This window comes from Channa argus, chromosome 7, assembly GCF_033026475.1.
Source record: "Channa argus isolate prfri chromosome 7, Channa argus male v1.0, whole genome shotgun sequence".
Taxonomy (NCBI): domain Eukaryota; kingdom Metazoa; phylum Chordata; class Actinopteri; order Anabantiformes; family Channidae; genus Channa; species Channa argus.
This window is the reverse complement of record NC_090203.1, coordinates 13,891,157-13,899,369: the sequence shown is the minus strand read 5'-3', so window position 1 is coordinate 13,899,369 and position 8,213 is coordinate 13,891,157.

The following is an 8,213-nucleotide window of genomic DNA, read 5'->3' as shown; positions in this document are numbered from 1 at the left end:
ACAATCTGCAGTTAATATAACCTGAAGTCAAATGTTCTATCAGTACCACTGAAGCTGGGCTGGGTTTGTAGCCAAGTAGCCTGTGCCTTTAAAAATTTCATCTTCCTTCATAATTTGACCTGTCCCCCAGCCAGGGGCGTGGAGCCAGCATGGCTATTTTTAGGTCCTGTGCTCTGACGACTACAGAGAAACAGAGAAGAAGTTTTACTGTGTTGTTTCAGCTGGACAAACATTTAACCCCTCGGTCTTTTATCACAGCGCAGTCAAGAAGCCAAAAAGGAAATGCACAGCTTGAAGGCTCGCCCCAGACATAAAACAACTCTGAGGTTAATGTATGATATGTGTTGTGTAACTTATCATTTATAATCAGCAACAACAGGAACTATGCATACATATATTATTATTCTTTGCTGACTTCTTGGTTATATTAAATATAAACTACTCAAATATTTGGAATATTTTTTCCATCTTTATTTATTCTATGTAATATTTTATTACTATTAATGAATGACTACCTCAATGACACAGTCAAACAGGTTAAGCAAAGTCTTAAAGTGTTGGGGAGATAGAAAGCCTTCAATCTCAAGGTAATGATGGCTAAAGATCTAGAGCTCCATCTGTCACAGTGTCTGTTAGAGCAGGCAAGCCTCAACCCTGTAGACTGACCTCAGCTAAGCTAAGCTAAGGCGTAAACGATCAAAAGAGGAAGGAAGGCAGTCACATGAACAACAATAATCACGATACTAGAATCGCTATTTATAAGACACGATAATGTAATGTTGCCTAAATCTTGACCAAAACCTAAAATCAAAAGGTCAAAACATATTTTGGAATGTTCCTCTTCCTGTGGCTTTCCACTATTACACAATAAAAATCTGATGTGTGGCAAACTCTGAAACAATTTTTACAATTTAATTCTAAAATATTTACATCTGTCATTATTTAAGTTTTCCTGCAATTAACTGGTTGTTTACAAAATGCCCTGCATATTATTCATATATTTCTGCTTTGTTTTTAACTAAGTGAATAATTAGTTCAGTATCATCTTCATCATTTTCATGTTGAAACCTTTTAGTCAATATGCCCTACTGTTCCTAAAAACCAAACCAAACAAACTAACAAAAACATTTCACTTGAACACATTAACCTACACTTTTTATTTATAACTAGCTTCCTGAGGCTGATAGGGGATTGTGGGATTGGAATAGCTCTGTCCAATAGGCTGGGTCCAGTAAACCTGCAATGTGGCAGGCCCATTATAGCTCTGACTGCGTCACTGGCGGCCTTTGTCTACTTTAGTCCTATTAAAGCATTTAAGTGTGAACGTCAGCGTCCCTGCTGAAGAGCCACTCTGCTCTGCTCTCCAGGGCCGGGGCACGACTGTCTGTCACCTCGCTGTTTGTCTATGTGTGTGTGTTTGTGTGTCTGTTTTGACATCAGAGCACTGATGTGGAGTGGGGGAATATTAGAGATGAGGGAACAAGTGGGTCAGACCGGTGAAGTGCCTCGGGCACATTCCAAATTTAAGTGAAACCCCATTATAGCTTACTTTAAAGAGCAAGAGATGTCAGTATACATAAGCACATATGTGCTTCTATAAACGCATCATCATTACGTTGTTTACTCCAGCCTAAGTCAGTTCATATGATCTACTGGGACTAGAGCTAAAACAAAGAGATACTTCCCGCTATGGCGCTTTAGTTCTTTCCGTTCTATTTCAAGAAATTGTGGTCATAACCTGGAGACTTGTTTTTTCTACCAAATAGCCCTTCTCTCACTACCAATTACTGTCCCAGTTCAAAATTAACTCCCAAAGTTCTGAGCCTTAATCACTATAGCACTGCTGCCTTGTGACACATTGGGCATGATGAAACCCAGCAGGGAGGCTAACTGGAGAATGAAGGGAGCTAAACTTATGTCTTGCAACAGATATGAGTGGTCGACAAACTATTTTGATCTCGCTAGAAAATGTGTTGTTCCTTTTAAAGGCACATGATCCATGTGTGGCATGGACTGAGGAAATCATGTTTTGTATTCCAGCTTCTTTGGACGTCAAAGCCCCCATGGATCTTTGGGGGGTGTCTATTGTACAATAAATGGATCACACAGAAAATCCTATCTCATACTATCTTAACTGATTCATTATATATAAGAATCACTTATATTAAAATTCCTATTATCCACCTCTCTGAAACCTACCTATTGTTTGGTTTCCTGCCTGTGTGGAGTTTCATCATGCCACCCTGGGAGGACTGTGGCGGATGTGATCATTTTCAGGTGCTGATTTCCCCAGTCACAGGGGATGCTCCTCCCAGGAGAGGGGCTTGTTAAGAGCAACTTCTGACGTAACCATTTCAGGAGTGAAGCCACGGAACACTGCTGCCCCAACCTCTGAATGTGCAATACAGTATGTTCTGTTAGAAACTGAGCTCAGCCTTTCTACCTACTAAAAGCCAAGAGGAAAGTTTTGTCACTTCAAACAGCCCATTTTCCGTTTACCTTGCGGTCAGTCTCATAAAAGCACAAAGGCACTACAACCGTTGATTAGATGGTAAAATCCAATTAGTCTGTACATCTGGATGTGTTATGTGAGCGTGTTTCCTCACTAATGATTGGGGCGCTATTGTTTTTATTGGGTTACTCCGTCTGGCGTCCTGTGGTATTTCCTTTTGGACTTTCAGGGTGATATAGAATGCACTTAACAGGTTGGATCAAATAACATGAAAAAGCATAAAAAGGCAGTCATGTTTGGTACTGAATCTTGAAACACTGCCAACACATTTTTGCAATGCAGCTAATAATAATGGAGCTCATGCAGCTTTATGTGTTTTTCTCTTATGAGTGGGACCACACATAAAAAAACTGGGAACTCTATAGAAAGAGATTAATCAACATCCAACACTAGAACAACACAGAAATCCTTTCAGATAAATTTGTTTATTCATTTGTTGTAAATCTGCTAAGATGTGAGAGACATAACAACGAGTTCCAACAAGGCAAAAACACAATTTCAAAGCATCTACTTATTATGCACTGACCTTGAGGTCAGCTTACTTTCTAACTTTGAATAGGTCCCTGATGCTGTGCCTTTATCTGCTGCCATAGGCTTTCTAAAAATAGATGTTGAGCACACAGGCACAACTGGAAACAAAGAGCAGCTCTCAGTATTTTCACTGATCAATGTGCTCATCTCTGCTGGGAACCATTGATCCAGTGTTTGTATCAAATTGAACATGTTGTTGTACAACCCTACATTCAATCATGAGAAGCCTACTTTATGCTCCCTTGCCTAGCACCTTCTCTCAAATCATCACAAACGATCAATCCACTAACAATATTCTAAAACCAAAATGTTTAGCATTGATCTCAGCCTTTGAATGATCATTCCTAACGTCAGATGACATAAGAGCTATGAAACAATCAACATGAAATAGGACTTTTCTGCCTGAAACTGACAAATTATTGCACCAGGGGCTCTTCAGCCAACATCACTGAAATGCCTGCAAAAGTCAAGTGCCTCATTGATGTCATACAAACATACAAGCCCAAACAGACACATGTGACTTTAATGGAATCCAACCAAGCTTGGCTGACCTTAGAAAATCCCTCAGGCATTAATAAAAACAAAAGTTCTTTGTATAGAGACATCCTTCCAAACCACATCCTGCTAGTAGAGCCCATTTATGATCAGATAATCATAGCATCATCTCAAGTACCTTGGAGCTATTATCTTAATATGATAAAATACATACTTCTGTCATCATCACAGGTTTTGAGAAAACACATTGTATCCGATTATTTTGTCCTTTGGCAACATATCAGAACTGCTGTTACAGTCACAGAAAATGTTTTCATCTAATCTCACCAAAGGGAGAAATCAAACTTGAGTGACCTGAATATTTACCAAGGAAAAGCTTAACAACAAAGTATGGTTGTGCAGTACGGGGTATGCTGAATGCTTTGCTATTATTCTGGATTTATCAATTAACTCAAAGCTCAAGAAAAACTCCATTCATGGATTTTAAAGGTCCACATACAAAAGTGCAAGAGGAAATCAAGCTTACTATGGGAAGGGCGGGCTGACGTGTATTGTCCAGGCCACTTCCACCTACACCATCACTTCTTTACTTGACTGCACCACGTTCAATGCGCTCTCCTCCTGTGGTGTCTCGAAGGTCTCCAGTGCAACAATACCTTTGAAAAATAGCTCTTCCTCTGATTATTAAGGTAGAGCTTTGCATACCAGGAAATGCCCCAATGTGTAAACACCACTACAATGTTACTCATAAGCCATATGCATAAAGCTGAAGAAGCTCCAGATGCATTTTTCAAATGCATTTATAGGGTGACCTTACGTTTCTGGATCTTATTCATGCAGTGTAAATTACTGGCGTATCTTATACAAATTCCCAAGAACATTATAAAAACAAAATCTTTTATTTTTTTTTATTCCTATGAGTTAACCTACAGTACACTAGTCAAACAGATCCTCATTTCTTTTTTCCTCTTAGAGGAAAGGGATTGGTTTAGGGGTCATCTTACTTGTTTGGTTGTGAAGGAGCAGTGCGCAATTTCTTCAGTCACTGATGAATTTTTTAGCTAAGTGAATCATGCTGAAATATTTTGCCTTGATCTAAAGCTCTCTCTTTCTTAACATTTTAGATTTTTATATTCTGAACCTTTAGATTACACTGACACAATTGTGTTGTCATGTCATTGCATGATTTAATAATGAATATACTACAAACTCTTGTTCATCTTTTTGGCTTTACAATCAAATCTATTGGTGTCCTGTCTCTAAATTGAGACAAGAGAGTATTCCAGAAACTACAGCAGAAGAGAAAGCCTGTTTACAATAAGAGAAAAGACAATATTGGTGGAGGGAACACAGACACTGCAGAAATACAAATCAATACATTAGAAACAATCTAACACGCACATTCAGAAACATAAACATATAAGCATGCGCATACATTCACACAGCAATGCCACCATGCAGTGCTTGGGAGGGGCTGGAGTGTTCCTTACCTCTGCCTTTCATCTTGCATCCAGTAACTAATCTTTTCAACCCAACAAGCCTCATGGCTGTCTCAGTTATTTTTTAACACCATTACAAAAGCAAATGTGTTACCACTGTGTGATTACATCAAAGCTGTCACTGAAACAATTTTATGTTTTTTATCGATGCTATAAAGGACAGAACAAGCGTCTTGTGTGAAAAATCAAAAGACAAAATGAAGCTGACAACATGGGTGATTCCTTCTGAACTACAAAGTATGTATATTCCGACTGTTAAAAGAGCAAAATATGCCTTATAGTGAGAGAAACAAAAAGGGAGTCCAGGCATAAATGACATTCTTTGTTTTGGTGAGCTTGCTCATATGAGATGACATTCACTGATGTTATTCTATAAATACATCTAAATGCCATGAGTGAAACTCCCTTATCTAGAAGACAAATCGGCAATTTTCTGTTCTAAAGACAAAATAAAGTAGCTTTCAAACTTGTCTCTGTGGAAATCATAAGTTTGTCAGCAGCTTTGCAAAGATAATACCACTCAAAGTTAAAAGGGACATTTTACAGCATCCTATAAGGATGTTACCCCAAAGGGGCTGAGAGTTTCTGGTTTGGAAATGGATGGGTTGATAACATCTTCACAACCTATCTGGCTGCAGAGACCATCTGCTCTTTGGTACAGCCAGTGTGTCCAATCTATGCTCAATTCCTGGATCAGTTTCTTCACCAAATTTCACACAAGTGGGGAGGGGTTGCGGCCAAGACCTCCTGCAGTGCCATAACTTAGAAAGTGGGCTAAGAGAGGTGGCAGGCACCCACAGATAAAAAGTTAACAACAAAGAGATGTTTAGTATGACACATGGCAGAGCAGTCAAAACCTTAGAGGATAATGGGATAGCATGGAGTGACAACTAATGAGCCTGTGAAATTGGAGGCTTGTCTGTTTTTACCATCAAGGTAACAGCCCCGCCCTGTGACAGTTAAGTGTCAATCTGCCTGTCGAGCTGGGCATACCAAGAACTCCAGAGCACAGCTCATTCATCACCTTCACTGATTTCACTATGCACACTTGACAAACTAGGATGAAACTAAGGAAGGGGTTACTCTCTGTGGCACCTGTCAATGGGCATACTGGCAGACAGATAAGTAGACAGATGTAAGCAGAAGTGAGCAACACACGTGCGCACACGAACACAAACACACACATACCAGGTACTAATAAATTGTGGAAAATAGCAAACATTCAAAAACCTGAACCACAGAATGAAAAATGTAAGTCATAAATATGTTGCTTCAACAAAAATCTAATAGCAAAAGGCTGGACAATGACAAAAAGCCTAACATACTAAATCCATCTTATGTATTTGAGGCAGTAGCCTTAACGCTTCCCATTTTTCATCCACATACAGGCCTCTCAAAGACATGAATGATTCATCTTTTTCAACTAAATTTGGACAGGAAGTTAAAACAAATGGAAGTAGGTTTCCCCAGAGAGCCCAGGGATCTACAGTGGGGCTGAATGAACAACACTGAAAACACCAGACTGAACCCACCACGCTCTGTGTCTCATCTGCAACAAGAGCCAGATCCCCCCTCTGGGCCACTTCTCTCTTCCTTCTCTCCATATATAAAGAAAACACTTTACACATACACCACTAATTCTCCCTCCACTAATTCACCAACACCCCCAGACTGAACTCTACACTGTGAGAACACCTCTGAAATTTTTATCCTGCAAGACAAAAGTTGTTATTGGAAATTAGTTATATTATATAATAATATAATTATAATAATTATAATAATGTATATAAAATTATCTTTGATTGCATTTAAAATAGTTGCTGTTAAACTGCAACTGCAAAACTAAGAAATGAACAAGAAGCACAGAGACTTAATGAAAAAAAACATTTTTACGTCATAGAAAAGTTCTGTTGACCCTCAGCTACATTCAGATTGTCTGCACAATGTTTGCTGTACAGACCGCTTCACTGGAGCAGCCAAGAACATCAAAATAAATACAGGTGCAATCACAAATCTCCAGGGCTGCACTTGACATTCTTCGGTTAAATATCAGAACACACAGAGCAAAACAACTTTGAGGCAATGTAATATGTTATTACATTTGCCTGGTAATGCAAAATAGTCAATGAGTTTAGAGGTTGGTGGACTAAAAACAGTGTCATGGGATAGGTCTAGATGCTCAGTAGTGAATCCTGGACAGGTGAACTGAGATGACTGTCTTCTGACATCATGTGCTGTGCTGTGGGAATGTGCTGTGTCCCGGCCAGATGAACAGCGATCAAATCTGAGATGTTCCCCACAGATTACATCAAGTTACTTTCAGGTCATAATTTGTCTTAACCAACATTTCACCTTTTAATAATGAAGAAAATGTGTAAAAGATACATGCCTTAGAAGTCAGGACTTATTCACAAAATAAAGAAAAATATGTAATATGTTGACTCATTAGAAAACATAAAAATCACCTAACTTACAGATATAAGTAAACATTTACCTGACAAAGACAATTTGGCCTGCTTTTGCAGGTACCTTGTTTAGAAGACAGTGATGACAATCTGTTGGCAAACAAGTCCTCACAGTCTTTCATGTAAGAAAGACTGTTTTTTATCAGCATGTTTAATTGCCAATTTAACCAGTTAATTTAGGTTTTTCTGTACTGTTTAGTTGAAGAGAACAATACAACACAACAGAACAGAGACCAGCATCTTCCTCTAGGCATCAACAATACCCCTTCTTCTACAAAAACTCACTGAACCAAACCCATTTTTTTCCAGTCTAAGAGAAATGTCAAATCCAGACCTAGGCCTCATCTCTTTGAAGGGAACATAACAGCCAAATATAGCCTGTCAGCCTCTAACGCCTCCTGACATACATCAGGCTCTATGGGTTCTGCTAACAGTGGTTAATTCTGGCTGACTGCCATATAGTCACTTACTATTAAATATCATAACTATACAAAGAAAATTATAACAAAGCTGTGGAGTCTACACTGTTGCCAGGTAACCTAATGCCATGTTGGGTATTCATCTCGTTATGGAACAAAAAACACTTACAGACAGAGCCAATAATAGATCCTGGACCACACAAAAATAGTTTAACAGTGTCAACAAGCTTGACCAACATGCTCGGAGCTGAGAAGCATATCATGAGATTCATGTTTGAGAAACAAGTCTCTT